The 19,048-nt window shown below is 42.8% G+C and overlaps 2 pseudogenes; both read left to right on the top strand.

The window, feature by feature from the left end:
• The first annotated feature begins 2,887 nt into the window (after positions 1–2,887).
• Positions 2,888–3,637, top strand: LOC149218813 (spermidine synthase 1 pseudogene; annotated as a pseudogene).
• Positions 3,638–4,313: 676 nt separating this feature from the next.
• On the top strand, positions 4,314–5,782 carry LOC149218812 (ubinuclein-1-like; annotated as a pseudogene).
• Positions 5,783–19,048: the final 13,266 nt, after the last annotated feature.

Genomic DNA, 19,048 nt, shown 5'->3' with positions numbered 1-19,048 from the left:
GAACGCAGAAAGTGATTGTAGCTCGGGCTAGTTGGGAAAAGGAAGACCCGCATGAGGGGTTCTCCCACCTGATTATCTGTAGGAGGACTAGTTCCAGCTCCCCTCGCAGTTGAAAGAGGGTGCGGGACTATAAAACAAGCTGTTGTGAAGCTGTGCGATATGGCCACAACATACATACAACAACTACACTTGCGACCCTGGGGATTCGTTGCCGCGAAGGAAATATGGAAAGCGACTGTTGCAGGTACCGTTCATGATATGATGGCCCATTTAAAGCATAGTGGAGCAGACGGCGGGTAATTAAGGCATAAGAATAACCACCAAAATCACATTTATGAGCTGCCTCAAGGGAAAACAACCAATTTTAAATTTGAAATCATATGTAATCATAGTAAGGGTCACACCTGTAGGTTTTAACCCCGTACAAAAATTACCTGCATACGAATTCTAAAACAAAGAAAATAAATAATGCGAGAGCAGAACACATAAAACACATATACACAGAGATTTTCCCCTAGATCCCAAAACCAGGACTACCAGCTTGATTTTTCATTATGTTCCTTTCAATGTTATAATACATATTTATACATGCCAAAGCATCCAATACCATGGACCAAAACCCATGGTGTCCAATACCATGGACCAAAAACCATCGCGTTCAAAAACCATGTGTGAAAATCATGCACAAAACCATAGGTGGGTATGCCCAACCTAACATAGGGTCCAAAACCAAAATTTTCCGAGGCATTGCTCCGGACCCCATAGAGTGGGGTTACGGGTGCCCCTCAAATCCCCTATTAACTACGCGGAAAGAATATAACACAACCCAACATTCTCCCACTTGTTGTTTTCTTTCCACATGGATCCACAAGAGAGTTTAGTCATTTTTCCAGCCCTGAAATGCCCATTGTCTCTCTGCACCAAGAGAACTTCTCAGAGCTCACAATTTTTTGAATGCATCCATAATATTCTTCAAAGTGTCCACCTTTACTAGCAACACCTTTTTGTCTTCTATCATATCCCTCACAAAGTGATACTAAACATCAATGTGCTTTGTCTTTGATGATATGCGGGGTTCTTTTCCAAGAAAATTGCACTTTGGCTGTCACAGTCTATCCTTATAGCTTCCTGTACTAAACCCATACTTGAACACAATCTCTGCAACCAAATTGCTTCCTTGCTTGCATGAGTGGCTACCATGTATTCTTCCTCTGTAGTTGACAGTGCCACTACAGATTGTTTCTTACTCATCCAAATGACTACACCTCGAAATAGGTTAAACACATACCCACTTGTAGATCTTCTCTGATCCAGATATCTAGCCCAGTCTGCATCAACAAAGCCATGAATATCCAACACTTGTCCAATCCTGGTCTTCCTTGGTAGCATTAACCATAATCAATAGTGCCACGCAAATACCTGAAAACTCGCTTCACTGTTGTCCACTGCTCCTTCCCTGGTTTTGACATAAACCTGCTCAATGCTCCCACTGCATGTGCAATGTTTGGTCTAGTACAGACCATTGCATACATCAGGCTACCGACTGCACTTGCATATGGAACACGGGACATGTCCTTTTCCTCTTCTTGTGTCTTGGGACACTGTTCAGCAGATAAACTCACACCTACAGGAATAGGAACCTTCACCGGTTTACTATCCTGCATATTAAACCTCTGTAATATTGTCTCGACATACTTCCTCTGGTTTAACCAGAGCTTCCTCTTTGCCCACTCTCTTTTAATTTCCATGCCCAAAATATAGTTTGCAGCACCAAGATCTTTCATGTCTAATTTGGAGGACAATTGGGTCTTCAAATCCTGGATAAATTCTTTGTCATTTCCAACCAACATATCATCCACATACAAGACTAGATAAATAACACAGTCACCAATTAATTTAAAATACACACAGTGATCTGCTTTGCTTCTGGTGAAGCCAAATCCCCATATAAATGTATCAAATTTCTAATACCACATCCTTGGGGACTGTTTTAACCCATATATGGACTTATTTAACTTACATACTAGGTCTTTCTTACCCTTCACCTCAAAGCCTTCAGGTTGCTTCATGTACATCTCCTCTTCCAGATCCCCGTGAAGAAATGTTGTCTTCACATCTATCTGTTCCACTTCTCCTTCTGCATTTGTCTTCTTTTTGAACACCCATTTGCTACCAATGGGTTTCCTTCTATCCGGCAAATCCACCAGATCCAAAGCCTCATTTTTGTGCAAAGATGCCATTTCATCAACCATGGCCTCTTTCTAGAGCTTTCCATCCTTTGAATCAACTTCTTCCTTCACAGTTTTGGGATCATCATCGGTAACAAACAAAGCAAAATTTGAACAGAAAGCAGATGGACTATACCTTTCTGGCTGCCTTCTTTCTCGAACTGATCTTCTCATAGCCAGAGTTTGTGGCTCTTCATCTTCTGATTCCTCCTCTACTGTAGAGTCTGATTCTTCCTCCTTTAGCTCAAACTCTATCTGTTAGACTCAGTCTTGTCAGTCCTCTGTCAGAGCCAAATTCACCAAGGTTCATTTCTCGTCATTTGCCGTCATCAAATGCCATTTTGGTCAAAAAGAGTTATTTTAATTCTTGAGTCCAGGGTTTTGTCTCCAGAAGTGTGAAATAACGCTTGCAGGCCAGAGGGAGGTTCAGTAAGTTTTTATTTCAGGAATGTCATCGTCAATAATGCGAGATTGATTCTTCTTCAAAACCCTGTTTTGAAGAAGAAATCATCAAATGTGTTTTTGTAGTAAATATGTAATTTGTCAAAATGTTTCGAAGTTGTACAACTCTTCAATGGAAGCAACTATAGCTTCTCCTATCCCTACAAAAGAACAAACAGAAGAACCATCATTCCAACTAAAGAAGGTCAGAGAAGAAAATGAAAGACACGAAGGAATTTGTGGTGGAAAATATATTGTTTGAAGGCAAGTCAGAATATCAAGATTTGATGGTATTTCAGTCAGTAACATATGGGAAAGTGCTTGTTCTGGATAAGGTGATTTAGTTGATAGAGAAAGATGAATGCGCCTACCATGAGATGATAGCTCATCTTCTACTTTGTTCTATTTCATCTCCCAGAAAGGTATTGGTTGTTGGAGGAGGTGATGGGGGAGTTCTTCGAGAAATATGTCGACACAGTTTGGTGGAACAAATTGATATATGTGAAATTGATGAAATGGTTATAAATGTATCCTAACAATTTTTCCCAAACGTTGCTGTAGGCTATGATGATCCTCGTGTAAGGCTTCATATCGGTGATGGAACTGCCTTTTTGAGGGAATGTCTGGCCGGAATTTATGATGCAATTATTGTAGACTCTACTAATCGAGTAGGTCCTGCAAAGGAACTATTTGGAAAACCATTTTATGAAACAGTGTCCAGAGCATTGAGGCCTGGAGGCGTAGTTATAATTTAGGCAGAAATCTTGTGGTTACATATGCATATTATTTAAGATATTGTCACAACGTGGAGGCAGAATTTCAGGGGCTCTGTTCACTATAAATGGACATCAGTTCCAACATATCCAAGTGGCGCAATTGGTTTTGTGATTTGCTCAAGTGAAGGACCACCAATAGATTTCAAAAATCCTGTTAATCCCATTAAAGAGAAGTGCTATATTAAATTCTAAAGCAAAGCAATTGTTTTTGACAACCTATCTGCATGTCAAACATTCACAAAAATCCAAAGGAGAAAGCCAAATTTGGAGGTTGAAGAGTGAATTTCAGTGTTGGAGAGGCCGACAGTGTGTTGACAGTGTGTGCGGCGCATACAAGGAGTGCACGGTGCATAGGATGCGCGCGGCGCACTGAGATAAAATCACCAGTGGAAATTTACAAGCGTGCGGCACAGTAGACCAGCGCGGCGCACTAGCTGTGTTCGCGGCGCACAGAGCCGGAACACCACAGAAATTGTGCCACCGCTTATAAATTTCAAATTCAAAATTGCTCCGGTCACACCAATAACTTCTCCGCTTTATAAATTCGAAATACATTTTAAATCCCCGATTTTTTAGTAATCTTCCAATTGAGGAGGGATATAATATAATGAGTATAAGGCAGTCGTAATAATTCCGTGAGTGAGGAAAGTTTTGATATTCTTCGGGAAAGTTTTGATCTTCTTCTTCGGTGGACAGAAATCCGGAAGCTGGTGGAGCTTGGTTATATGGTGAGACCATAATGGGGATTGATTTATTGAATAATAATCATAATAATTTGTTCTGGCAGTACAGAGAAACAATGGTGGAAGAAACCTCGTCGTCATCTCCTGGGGTAGTTGACTTTTCGGTTCCACCGGGAAGACAGTGATTCCATATAGAACTGAAGACGGATGAAACCACATTCGTTTCATGGAAGAAATTGATTAAATATTCTCAGAAGGCCGTTCAGTCTCATCCTATTGGACCACCCGTCGAAGCTCACCCTGCTTCGAAGCCTCGGATTTCTCCAGAGGCTACAACTGGGGATTCTGTTGTGCAGATAGATTCGGTTTCAGCTCCTTCACATCGATTTAGTGCAGTTATTGAGAGGATCAAACGTTTGTACAAGGGAACTGGAAGTAGTGATGAAGAAGAGCTAGATAAAATTCTAGATGACGACCAGTATGATACTGAAAACTCATATATAGATGATACAAAAATGGATGAGTACTTCTCAGTTGATGGGGGAAAGACAAAGCAAACAGGATTTTTTCATCAACAGAGGGAAATTAGAACACTCGAATGAGCCTGCTGCTTCTCCCGTGCTTGCTCCAAAGAAGAGGAGAAGGAAATATACCAAGAAGATGCCAAATGATGAAGAGATTCCAAGCAAATTTGTCAAAGATGGGTGCTCCTCAACTAAAGGCAGCTGCAAGAAGTGGACCTTTGGTGGGTATGAATGCCACAAGCTCTAGTCAAGATATCACTTTTATTTCTGTTGGTGAATATTCAGATGAAAAGCCATTGAAAAAGCAAGAATCAAAACCAGGAAATGTTCACGTTGGGCCCAGTTCATTAAAAGCAGAGAGATGCAAAGAAGTTCATTGTAAAACAGAGCCAACTGTCGTAGGAATTGAGGTGTTTAATAAGGATGGGGCAATTTCAAATATTTCAATTGCAGGCTCTAAAGAAACCACTGTCAAGAAGGCAATCACGGCTGAACCTTTAGATGGTGATATGCAATATCACTCAGATAAACATGCAACTCTTGGAACTGAATGCCATAAAAGACAATTGATGAAGTGTGCAAATGATATGTCAACCTCCAATAAAAGTAGAGCCTTTGAGAAAGTTGAAGAAGGTGACGGTTCAGTGGATGTGAATCTTGTTGTATACCAGATATCAACCTCCAAAATCAAACCTTCACTACCGCTTCATAAGGAAGCTAGTCCTGCAAGGCCTAAATGAACTATTCTGGACAAAGCCTTCCAAGATTTGGAAAAGGGAGTTGCTGAATTGTGTCCACCTTCTACTGATATTTGAGAATCAGATCAGTCATTCCAAGTGGTGAAAAAGCGTATACCTCGTGATGTCAAGCAAAATGATGTAATTAATCGTCTTATGGGCATTTTAGGCCATGCAATGCAGCTTAAAACATTGAAGAGAAACTTGAAGGAAATGATTGCATCAGGAATCTCGGCCAAGCAGGAAAAAGAAGGTAGGCTTCAACACATAAAAAAAGAGGTGACTGAAATGGTCCAAATGCAAGTATCTTCTTTGCAAGCTCAAGAAAGCAGGCAAGAAGGTTCATTGGATGATTTACAAGCAGTATCAACCTCTGTAGAAAAACGAAATTGAATAAGATTACTAATGGTGGTGGAGAGACGACTAAACGAAAGAAGGCTCAAGTAAAATTGAGTACTGATGGATGGAATGGAGATGTGAATACTGGAACTGTTTCTAATCCCAGCTGTGAATATTCAACTCCTCGTGACAAACAAACTATGGTGGAGCAAGTTCATAATGAATCTTTAAATAGAGGTAATATACTGTAATACATGATTGCAGATCCAAAGCCTTCATCTATTATTGACCGAAAACAGAAGTATTTTGAAAAAGGTGAGAATAAGGGTTCAGATTGGGAAATTGAATGGAATAAATGTGTAGGAATCCCATCGAAAAGGAAAAAAAAAATTAAACCAAAAACAGATTTAGGTATAGAAAATACATATACAGGGCATATGAAAGCGTGTTCCTTTGAAGAGAAGGAAACGAACAAGCTGGACCAAGAAGGTTGCGGAGATGTCTATGCTTCATTTGATAAGTATCTCGAAGTTGAGAAGACTTGACGGTGATAAAAAATATCATGCCGAGCAGTATGGACTTCAGAAGGCAAGAAAAGGTGTTCTTTTCCTTGGTTTTCCTCCCGTACTACAACTTCAGTTGAAACGTTGGATATGATTTCATGCAAGACACAATTTGAACGCAGTAACAATAACAATAATGGTCCAGAAAATAGACAGCCAAAACATCATTACAAAAGCCATGATCTCAGCGCCAACATACTTTCTCTCAACATATGAAATGAAGTCATAATCGAGGTGAAAGTATTGATCATGAAAGGATCTCCATGAAATAGCCATAGATATATTCTGTGACTAGTTTAAGACAGCCCAGACCAATGTATGGTTGGAAAACATCTATATCTTTTTGGCTGGAGCTGGATTTAAACGCATGTACACGTGTTTCTCAGAAACTACATGGTTATCTCCAAACTGGGCACGCAAAGGCTACCTTTTTAAACCAATGTGTTGTTCAGAGGGATGAAGGGCGCATAATCATACATTTTGATCCTACTAAATAGAGTCATGAATTTGTTGTGATTGGGTTGCACGTGGTATTAAAGGAGAATGGTAGCCGGGTGCATTCATTTAAGGCAAAATTCTAATGGAAAACCATTTTTTATTGAAAAATTAGTTTCTATTCAGCTGACAAATGTAAAAGAAAACTAAACAATTCGCAGAGCGGCCTCCAAATAGATAATCCATCAGCAGACAGCTGAGATATCTTTAAGGCAACTGGTCAAACTAAATATCATTTTCCAGATGGGAATCTGGGAGGTAATCAATTCAAAATGGACAATCTTGATAAGGAAGGATTTTATGCTAATATTGTTCCAGATACAGTTGAATGCAAAACTGTGGCTGTTGAGGGGTACAAGGCACAAAGTGATATAGTGATTGAACGTCTGGACAGATTGATCAGTGCATTGAAGAGAGGAAGGAATATGTTGCGGTTGAAAGTATGCATTTGTGTCTGAAATTTCGTGATGGGGCTCATGAGAGTGTATCCATCCATTATACATTGCGAATGAAGTGAAGCGTTTAGAGCGCTTGGCAATTCGTTGCTAAGCATATGACCTTTGTTCCTACAGAACAAATATGTTACATACATCTGGGTGTGTTATAGACATTTTTGTGCCTTACAGCATAGAGCATGAAATGTCAATAATCTAAGGGATCCAAAGTCCCTAAACATGTTGTTCTTACCCTTAGAGGAACAAGGTCAGCAAACCACAGCACTGCAAATCAGTTCTCCACTGAAAAACACTCAAAAACAGGTCAATTTTGGATCAAAGCAGCTGCTCCACTAAGCATCTGCGCTGAATGTCAAAAGCTCTATGGTGTACCTGCGCTGCATAGCAAGTGCAACAAAGGCTACCTGCGCTGGGCGTACTTTGACATGTGGAGGAATCTTTTCTCAATGTGCCAGTGCCCAGGAAGCTTCCAAAATGACACTTGGATCAGAAGATTCGCCTAATGATGAGTAAATAGGTTCTAAAACTCCAAGTGGAAGGTAGAAACTCCGAGTGGACTCAAGGACTGAAGAACAACTGGAGTTGAAGAGGACAACAAGTCACACATCAAGCTGACTTATCTTCACTCCAAAACTATATATAAGGATCTCATCCCATGGGATCTAGAGGGTGGAATTTAGTGCGAAGAATTGCTGTTGGTTTACAGTTGTGAGCATTGGGTGATTGCTTGAGGGAGGTGAAGAAGAGATTTCTCTCCGTCGGGAAGGTGATGCTGGATTGGACCTTTCATGGTTGTATCACCGCTTGAACCTTACTTCCATATATTAATAAAGCATTTGAGGTTCTTCTATTCGCATGTGTTTCAATGATGTATTGTCTTACTTGCATATTTGATTTATGCTAATCCTTGAATCAGTTATGAATGCATGCTTCTTGTAGTTTCCTTTCTTTGTCTTGTTTGCAGGATCTCGTGTAGCTGGGCCCGTGAAAAGACTTGGAGCTGGGAGCAAGCGGTAAATAGAGGAGATTGGATCGACCATTTGCGCAAGACATCGGTAAGTGGATCTCTTCCTTTCATCTCTTGCATGTCATAAAGAAGTAACTTTAGATAGCTTTGCTTCAGCTGTTGCTAAGGAACTGTCACCCATAGAGTGGGTTAGGGTCATTCCGAGTTGGATACTTTCCCCCACAACAGACTGGCGACTCCGCTGGGGATCGTGCCTTGTTGGTAGCTTGTGTTTCTTGCTATTCATTTCTTAAACAAAGGGAGTACCGAATCGAACTGCATTCGAGTCCTTTGAATGCAAAGTAGAGGGCAGCTACTCTAGCCCAGTGCTGGGCATGTTTATGATTTGAAGAGATGGTCCACAAGGACTCTTTTTAGCTCTTTGCGATAGTGTTCATCTTCCTTTAATCATCCTCTAGTGTATACTTGACTGATAGCCTATGATTTGGCCAAGAACCATTGATTTTTGAGCAAACTGTGACCCGGAATCTGAGAGAGACGAGAGTTGTCTCTTCAGTGCAGCTGCAGCAAAGGCTACCTGCGCTGCAACGCAGGTCCCGAAGGGGCTACCTGCGATGCATGTCAGATTGATAGTGCAGCACCTGCGCTGATCCAGTTTTGCCTTGTGCAACTGGGATTCCCCACTGTCTGTTGCCCAGTTTTCAATATTGTTTTTGCAGCCTGTTGTCAACCTGTATACCCAGCTGAAACTACTTTTCTTTTCCTTCATTCCGCCTCAGTTGTATGAAGAAACCGTGATTGTTCTTATTGTATTTCTTGCTGTCATTCACAGTTTCCCATAGCGAGAGTGAACTAGTCTTGCTATGACCTCTTGGATCTAGACCTATGAGAAAGTGTCGTTGTGATTCTAAGAGCTAGTTTATTGCTGTTCATAGCTGCTTGAGCATTTGCTTTCGTTATATGGTTCGAATTTCAGTATTTCTTGTGTTGAAACGAGTGAATCTTAAGGTGTTCTTTTGATTATTGGACAAAAACTTGTTTGCTTTCGCTTGAAATTGAATTCGAAATTATACAACAGCTTTCTTTTTGTAATACATCAACATTAAGGAAGAAGAAAAGAAATACTTGCATTGTGCATGTGCATTTTGACAGTTTGCATGTCGATTTAGGAAAATTGCATCAGTGTGTGTTCTATGATCTGTTTGAAAAGATGATGTCTTTCTTTTCCTTCAGTAGTTAAGGTTTTCATAAGTTGAAAGAATTGAAAAAGCTTGCTTATCATTCTTAGACTGCATTTAGGAGTTGTATCATACATCACGTGGTGATCCATAAAGGCAAACTGCTAAGCAAGATCAACCTAAAAAGAACTGAATTTATCTAACAACGCTTTGAAACATAACGAAACACGGTAGAGGTCTAGGTAGAGACGTGAACCGGCGTCTTTAAACATAGTGACTGTCGATCTCTACGAAGGTGGGTGATTCCTCCTGAGGGACGATAGCACTAATACGGACTTGTGCCCCCGCGTACCGTCGCGTATATTGGGGGACCCCTATAGGAACAAAGCCTTTATCCATAGGAAGCCGTGTCGGCCGCCCTACTGATCGCGATGCAGTGAACACAACATTCACGAAGATCGACTACTCGTACCGTAAAACGTATTCTGTGGTTTCGCGAAAGGTTTGGCACACCCTCTGCCTAGAACTCCAGAGTAGTTTCTTTTGGCCTTTTTCAAACTCTATAACTGAAAAAGTCCATCCGAGCATTTGTCACTTCGGGCTCGTTAATACATCAAAGGAGAATAGAGTCATCTTTAGCTTTTTCTCGACTCTTAAAAAGTGAAAAAGCAAGTTGTGTCTTAAAAAGCGTCTAAAATTAATTCAATTCGAAAACACATTTTACCCTGTGCATTGTTGGTTGATCAAGTAATCCGCAACAGTGGAAGAAAGTCAATCGATGAACCGTCATTCGCGGAGGCGTACGAGTCAACTGTCTTTGTCTCCGGAATCGAAAACAACCCGGGAAAAGCGATCTCGTTCAACTAGTTCCAAATCTCCTGTCAAAGTTAGAACAAGTGTTCCGACGACATCTGAGGTTCCGGTTACTCCAAACATTTCTGGAAACCCTGCCCCTATTGAAGAAGTTCAACAGCCCCAGAAGGACAATAACACTGATCCTAGTCTGAGAGCAAATACTTGTGTTACTGAATCGGTTCCATCAGTGATCGGTTCAGAGAGTCTTGCTCCTCAAACAACTATCGCTGTCGAAACAACCCCTTCTTCGGCACCAGAAATATTCTACGGACCTGACGGTCTTCCTCTTCCACCCGGTCTGATCGCAATAGAAGAAATTGTAGAAGATCCGCAAGCAACTACTCCAACACATTTTGGAGCAGGGATCACTCTACTTCCTACTGCATCAGAAGCTAGCCTATCACCCAGAGAAGTTCCTGAAGAATCACTAGGCAATCTATTGGATAGACTCAAAATGTCTGAACAACCGTCGACATCTAGGACTGTGCCGAATGACACAGCGACAGCAGAACTCCCTGCAGTCATTCCGACAATGTTCGCCGGCATACCATCTGTCCCTAACTCTCAACAGCTGGAGGGGGTCCCTTCGGGGGCCATGACGACAGTATGGTCTGTTCCTGTTTGTTCTCCCGGGATAATACCAGGTAACTCCTATGTTGGAACTGAACAGATTGATCCTTTCGGAAATCAGTTTGGGCAATCCGGTCCTTGAGGTGTAATAAATCCTCTCGGTTCCGGACCACCACCGTATGGGGGGCAATATGCTTTTTCATTACCCCCTCCGGGAGGTTACCCATACGGGAGCTCACAACCATACTCAGGTTATACTGGAATAACTACAAGTGGTTGGATACCTATGCTACCCCAGCAACCAAGAGTTATGTATTCTATGCAACAACAGATGCCTGTGACGAACATCCCGACGACACCAGCAATTGTGACTGTGTCGCAAGTTCAAACGATACCTGTTGCGTGTCAACCTGAGTTTTCTCAGGTTGTAATGCAACAACCCTTTGACCCTGCAACCCAACCACAATCGCCGACTGGCGGGGCGACACAAGCACAAACGGGTACCCTTACCCCTCACCTTGGCCCAGTGGTAAGCATCGCACAACAACCAATGGTATCACAACCATGGTTGGTGCAGTATCAACAACCGCAGTTCCAGCAAGTGTACCAAGGTACCGAGCAGCAGATTTTTGCGAACAATGGACAACCGTACCTACAATACGGTCAAAACCAACCACTTTACAGTGGGGTAGTCCACCAACCGTATCAATCATACCAACATCAAATACATTATGCCGGTATGCAAAGACCAACTGCTCAGGCGATCCCTTCGTATCCTGGGTATGCTTCGCCTAATCTGAGTCAACAGCTGCCATTCGTGGCAACTCTAGAGTTACCCGATTTACATCGGTTGACAAACGATCTGATTGCTTATGCCCCTTGGTGGCCAGCGATTCCTCACAAACTTCCCTCTGACATTCCTAAATTCAATGGAAATCCGGGCGAATACCCGTCAAATCACGTCATGACCTTTCATCTATGGTGTTCATCGAACACTCTGAACGATGATTCGATAAGACTTCGCCTCTTCTAGAGGACATTGACAGGTCTGGCGGCCAAATGGTATATAGAATTGCCAAGAGCCTCTTTCGACAATTTCAGCTCCTTGGCCATGACTTTCTTAACCCATTTTCAATTACCTATCAGGTATGAAACAGGAACCGAGATACTGACCAACTTCAAACAGACGACAACTACTCACATATCTGATCACATACATGAGTGGCGTCGTCGTCGTAGGATGGTGAAAACATACGTTCTTGATCAGCTATTAGCTGAATGGTTTATAAAGTCATTACTTCCAGCTATAACAGAAGATGTGGCCAAGGGGGGAGTCGTAACAGAGGAGCAAGTCATTGCTCGTGCTCAATATTTAGACTTAGTATATACTCAGTCTGGCACGCTCTACGACAAGATACCTGACGCCCCTAGACCTGAATTTTCAATTCCTCCACCTCCTAAATCAAATATTGACTCTCATGCCGGAGATGGCGTGATTGGCACTGCAAGTGTGAATTCGAAAAAGGCGTCACCTCAGAAAGCCCGTAAGACTTCAGATCGAAATGCCCATGAAGAGATTCTTGCTTCGGAAGTAAATGCCATATCAGCAGATAAAGGCAAAGAAACCAATCAACCAGGAAGCAAGAAGAAGCAAAACAAAGGGAAGAAGAAGCAACAGGATGATCCGTCGCCTAAAAAAACTTCTTCGAACTCTCCTGAGAAAGGGAAAAAGAAATGGCCCTGTATGATATGTGACGAAGATCACAAGACAACAGATTGTCCATACAAAGCTGAGCTCAAGAGATTCTTTAAAAGTCCAAAGAACCCAGCTGTGTTGACTGATCCATTTCCCAATCCAGGTCAAAATATGGTTGATAGTGGAAATGCTTCCCCGTCGCAAGTGCTAATGTTATCGATCTCTAAGCAGAAAAATGATGCTTTGATTTCGACAAGGAACAAAGATTACGGGAATCCGCAACTATCAAACGAGAAAGGTAAAGATCAACCTAGTAGTTCGACAACGACTTCGACAGAAGTTGTCCCACCCATAATGCCAGAATTAACGATAAAACCACCTAAGGGTGTAGTACACAAGTTGACTTTTAATCCTCGTGCCAGAGCGGCGCAACATTATAACATAGTAGAAGATTTGGCTCAATCGCCATCCGCTATGTCGACTCTAGAAGTACTACAAAATTGTCCATCCCAAAGGCAGGCATTGTTATCGGCAATAGGGGGGGTTGATCCTAAGGATTCCAATCTTGTGTCCTTTGATCACAAAGGGTATGAACCTCAGTTACCAGCTCAACTAGCTTTCCTTATTCAAGTGAAGGCCCTCAACAAAACTATTCACAGAACAATTATTGACGAGGGGGCATCGACATGTATTATGTCAATGAGCTGCTGGAAAACGCTAGGGTCACCAACCTTGTCGAGATCTTCGACAACACTAAAGGCTTTCGACGGTAGGACATATACCCCTTACGGTATCCTAAGTAACTTGAAAGTTGAACTAGGTGGAAAAACAGTAGAGATTGATGTTGAAGTCATAGATGGAAATCTGGATTACAACATCCTACTGGGAAGACCATGGATTTATGCCATGGCAGCTGTCGTGTCGACTTATTTTAGGGAGATCGCTTTCCCATTTGAAGGAGGGATTACGGTCGTCGACCAACAGAACTTCCTCCTTAATGGTTCACAAGTTACGGGAAGCATTCCCATGATCCATGAAAGCGACCATTCAATTCAAGATATAGGAGTAGGCCTGTTGAAAGACCCCACGATGATGGGGACTTTCTCGCTACCAAATCATATGTACATAGGAAATGTACCATTGGTGGCTACCTGCAACATGATATCTTCCACGAAGGTCGCAAAAGACAAAGTCATCATGGATCGTGCAATGGTTTTGCACCCAAGCCCGATCGAAATATTGTAGCAATCAATGTTTCAGGCATGGGAGGCGAGTCCAAATCAACGCTCGTCAAGCGTTTGGGTAGACAGGTCAGGAGAATGTGGTACCCCTTTAGATCCTTGGTCACGAGTGCATGCAAGTGACGAAGGAATCCTACAGTCAATGTTGATTGAGGGGGCACCATGGGATGATAACCACCATCATTCCCTTCTTCAGGAAGATACTCAAGGTGACCTATATCACCCTTCAGTATTAAATTCCTAACAAATACTGTAAATACGGTGGATTCCGAGAGAAACCTGTCCAATATAGAAGAGACTATAGCCATAAATATCTCGACCAAAACAGACATTGTAGAGAATATTTATATCGGCAAAGGTTGTTCCCCTTCAGAACAAGAAATATATAAAGCTCTTTTCCGCGAATTTAGAGATGTCTTTGCTTGGTCATATGATGAAATGCCAGGCATCGACTCGAGTATCGTTGAACATGAAATTAAGATGTATCCTGATGTCAAACCAGTAAGACAACGGCTTCGGCAGGTGCACCCCAAGAAAGCCGCTGCCATTAAGGCAGAAGTTGAAAAACTCCTCCATGCTGGTTTCGTCTACCCGGTTCCTCTAACCGACTGGGTATCGAATATTGTCCCTGTTATGAAAAAACAAGGAACAATACGAGTGTGCGTCGATTATAGGGATGTAAATCAAGCTTGTCCAAAGGACAACTACCCTACACCCTTCATCGACCAGATAATTGATGAATGCACCGGATGTGAAATCTTTTCGTTTATGGACGGATTTTCCGGGTATAATCAAATTAATATCCACCCACAGGACCAATCAAAGACTGCATTTATTTGTCCGTGGGGCACATTCGCTTATCGAAAATTACCCTTTGGTTTAAAGAACGCAGGGGCGACGTTTCAAAGAGCAATGAATTATGCTTTCCATGACATCAAGAACATCGTTCAACCTTATCTCGACGATCTTTCGGCTCATTCGCAAAAGCGGACTGATCATCCGCATCATTTAAGAGCGATATTTCTACGTTGCCGACACTACAAGATAAGACTCAATCCGCACAAATGTGTGTTTTGCATCGGTTCTGGTTGTTTACTTGGCTTTATAGTCTCCAAGGATGGGATTCGTCTCGACCCTTGCAAGGTGTAGGCAATCATTAACTTTCCTCCACCTTCGAACTTGCTTCAGATTCAGAAACTCCAAGGGAAAGCAAACTTTCTGAGGAGGTTCATTCCGAATTACGCAGAACTTGCTAAAGGTTATACTCGTCTCTTGAAAAAGGATGTACCTTTCGTCTGGGACCAAGTCGCACAAGCTTCCTTTGATGCTCTGAAAGAAGCGCTAGTAAAAGCATCATTAATGTACGCCCCGGACTATCAAAGAGACTTTAACCTGTATCTGGCTGCAGCAGATACGACCATTGCAATGGTTTTAGTTCAAGAAGTTGACGGAATTGAGCACCCTATATATTATTTAAGTAAAAACTTAAATGATACAGAAAGTAAATATTCTCATGTTGAAAAGCTAGCACTTGCTGCTGTTCAAGCGATACAAAGATTTCGGCATTATGTCCTCTTCAGGAAGACCACCGTATTGTCAGATTGCAACCCCATGACTTATATACTGTCGCGACAGTTGCTTGGGGGCAAATATTCAAAGTGGATAGCTATCCTTCAAGAGTTTGATCTGGAATTTGTGAAATCCAAATCAAAGAAAGCTTTATTTTTCGCAGAATTATTATGCGATCTCCCATCATCGTCCAACGATGAAACGTCCAAAGAATCGATCGTGGACGAAAGTTTGTTTCTGATATCAGCAAGTGATGAGTGGTATGGAGATATAATAGTTTATCTCCAAACCCAAAAGTTTCGGCCAGACACCTCTCACTCAGAACAAAAATGCATTCGATACCAAGCAAAAGACTACATGATCGTCGGTGATACGCTTTACCGTCGTGGTGTCGATACGGTCCTGAGAAGGTGTCTAACCCATGAGGAAGCCGAAAAAGCCCTGAATGAATGTCATTCAGGCACCTGTGGGGGGCATCAATCTGGATATGCTACAGCACAAAGAATCTTACGAGCAGGATACTTCTGGCCAACCATGTTCAAAGATTGCATAACCGCAGTTAGAATTTGCCATGCATGTCAGATTTTTGATAGCAAAACCAGAAGACCCCCCGCTCCTTTACAGCCAATAATAGTTGTGGGGCCTTTCGCCAAGTGGGGCATCGATTTCATGCAATGTAACCCCACCTCCACCGGGGGGCATGGGTATATTATAGTCGCAGTTGACTATTTTACCAAATGGGCCGAGGCGATGCCTACATTGGATAACACTGGTGAAACAGCAGCCCTATTCTTTTTTAATCATGTGGTCGCTAGATTCGGCGTGCCACGGGCCATAGTAACAGATCATGGATCGCATTTTCGCAATCACATGATGGTTGAATTAACTGCCAAACTAGGATTGTCTCACGACAGCTCTACTCCGTACTATCCGCAAGCTAACGGACAAGTTGAAGCGATCAACAAAGTCCTGAAGCGCATGCTGTAAAGGATGGTGGGGGTTCACAAAAGAAGATGGCATTTGATCCTGTACTCGGCTTTGTGGGCCTACCGAACGTCGGTAAGGAATGCCACTGGGTTCACACCGTTTCAACTGGTGTATGGCCTGGAAGCGATCCTACCAATCCAGTGTGAAATTTCGTCCCTTAAACTCGCAATTGATCTCCTCCCCGGAACCTCAGAAGAAGAAGCTCGTTTCTTGGAGTTAATCCAGTTGGATGAAACCCGTCGTGGTGCCGCCTTGGCCAACGAAGCCCATAAGAAACGATTCAAAGCACAGTTCGACAAAAATGTCAAACCCCGTGTCTTCTCAGAAGGTGATTTGGTCTTGCTTTATGACCAAGAATCCGATAAATTGGGAGCTGGGAAATTCAAGTCCTTATGGATGGGCCCTTATATTTTTAAAAGGGTGTTAGCAAAAGGTGCCTACGATTTGGTAGATTATGACGGAATTCCACTGGCGCAACCCCGCAACGGGTTGTACCTTAAGCGTTACTATGCCTAATAGTAACCTGTATGCTTTTGTTACATTTTTGTTTTCGCTAAAGCGTTTGTTCCGGTTTAAGTAATCCGCTTTTTACACTTATTGCAGATGTCAAATCCATTGGAACCATGGGTTGGATATGCTGACGGAGCGAGTCGTAGTTCGAGGAACCTATCCTCAGCAGCATGGGCCATTTTTAACCCAAGCGGCGAGTTAATGAGTTTCAGGGGGGTATGTATTGGTCAATCAACAAATAATATCGCTGAGTATAGCGCGTTGATAGAGCTCCTCTCTGATGCCATCACCCATGGCATACGCCGGCTAGTCGTCAGGCTAGACTCACAGCTCGTGGTACTACAGCTCAAAGGTACCTACTCTGTCCGAAATCCAGCTATTTATCGCAAGTTCCTAAGAGTTAAAATCTTGGAAAGACAGTTTGATTTTATCCAATATCAACACATTTCCAGAAACTTAAACACATTAACCGACTCATTAGCAAACTATGTGTTAGATAGACATTTGCAAATTTGATAAAAAGAGAAGCATCATCGATGTTTCATACATGGATCACATAAAAACTGGGATAAACCCCGAAAATAAAAAATATATATAACTGTTTACGGTTTACATATAATGTTCTGTAACCAAGACAAAATCGGTCATACGACCCCAAAACTCAAAAATGGCTGGGGGGCACCCTAGCCTAGTGATGCTCGTGATAACATGCCACGGCCTGTGCGATCATGCGCAGAAGACGTGACCATCGTCTAGGAACACCAGCAGTATGTCGCTGCAATCGCAGAGGCAACTCGTCAATCCGTACATCCGGAATCCCAAAGGTAAGACCCTCGACCTGTTCCTGCACAGCTGCAAGAGTCTCGGCCAAGTCAAGGTCACGGAGAATAGCTCTCCTTGGAGCCTCCCCTGCTAGGGCAGCGGCCGGAACTCTCGGACGAACTGCTGGACGGACGGGGCCCACATCTGCATGCACACATGAGTTTGATTAGATTCTTGATAGAGTAAAGCACAAGGACATTATAAATAAAAAACAGTAAACAGTGATAAGGTCAAAATATTTACCAAGATCACCCCACTGCTGGCCATCCGGTAGTACCAAATCCGGATCACCTCGGAAATCCATGCCAATATATGGATACTCGAAAAAAGCCATATCCTGCCGCTCGAACCACCTAAAGAAGGCATCAGTAAAAGTAATCAGATTGACCTGCATGTCTAGCCATGTGGTCGACCCACCTCTGCATGCGTGGCTCAGTAGGAGATGGCAAGTCGAGGACAATGTACTGAGGTTGCATCAGGGGTATCTTCTCCAAAGCGAAGGCAGTCAAAACTGAACCAAAGCCAAAATTCTTCATTTTCCTGTCCTTTACTTTGGTCAACTGGTTTTTCATCTGAACCAGTACTGCATCACACCAGTTAAAAACTTTCGGCTGAAGACACTCCAGGGCGTGCTGCACATATGACCTGTTGGCAACATGAGGGGATGCACTGCCGGCCATCCTACAAATCGTGTACAGAATAGACCTGAGAGACCTGTCAGTGACATCACGGATAGAAACCTTGCCATCTCTGCTCGGCTGGGATCCCTCCCTACAATACTGACGGATATAATCTTTCACGTAATCGCTCCCTCGGGCCGAACCGGACAAGGAAATGGGGGCACCCCGCCTTGACAACCCAGTCAAGAAGTAAATGTCCACTATGGTCAAAGGGATGGACTTGCCCCTAATCTGGAACACTTGGTTAACAGGATCCCAAGCATCAAGCAGGTACTGCAGTAAACGTATCTGTGCCCTCATGCTAGATATACGGAATAATTTTAGCAAGCTACAGTTCCGCAACGCGCTCACGGTAACAGGATCATGGAGGGCAATCATGTCCTCCTCTTCATGCTCTCGTTCTCGCCACGTGAGAGTCATTCTGCTCCAATAAACTCTGCAAAACAAACAAGAGGAGGAGTAAGATCCCTGACTCAGTAAAGAAAATGGCAAAATTCTCATAAAAAAAATGCAACCAAAAGGTTTTCTGTGCCCAACGCAGGTGGGGAAGGGTCTCACCTGCGTTGGGAGACAAACTGCCTTTGAAAATGAGAACCCCCAACGCAGGTTTCGATATAGGGCACCTGCGCTGATGGCAGAGCGCCCTAGAGAAACCCCAGGGGCTCATGGGGGCAGGAAAACAAGCATAAAACTGAGAAATAAGACCATGAAAAGATAGAGCTAGGGTTTAGC

Source organism: Pinus tabuliformis, chromosome Q (genome assembly GCF_031772625.1).
Source record: "Pinus tabuliformis cultivar Carrire ecotype Pingquan chromosome Q, CPIR1, whole genome shotgun sequence".
Lineage (NCBI taxonomy): Eukaryota > Viridiplantae > Streptophyta > Pinopsida > Pinales > Pinaceae > Pinus > Pinus tabuliformis.
The sequence above is the reverse complement of the archived record's forward strand: the minus strand, read 5'-3'. Positions and strand labels throughout refer to the sequence as shown.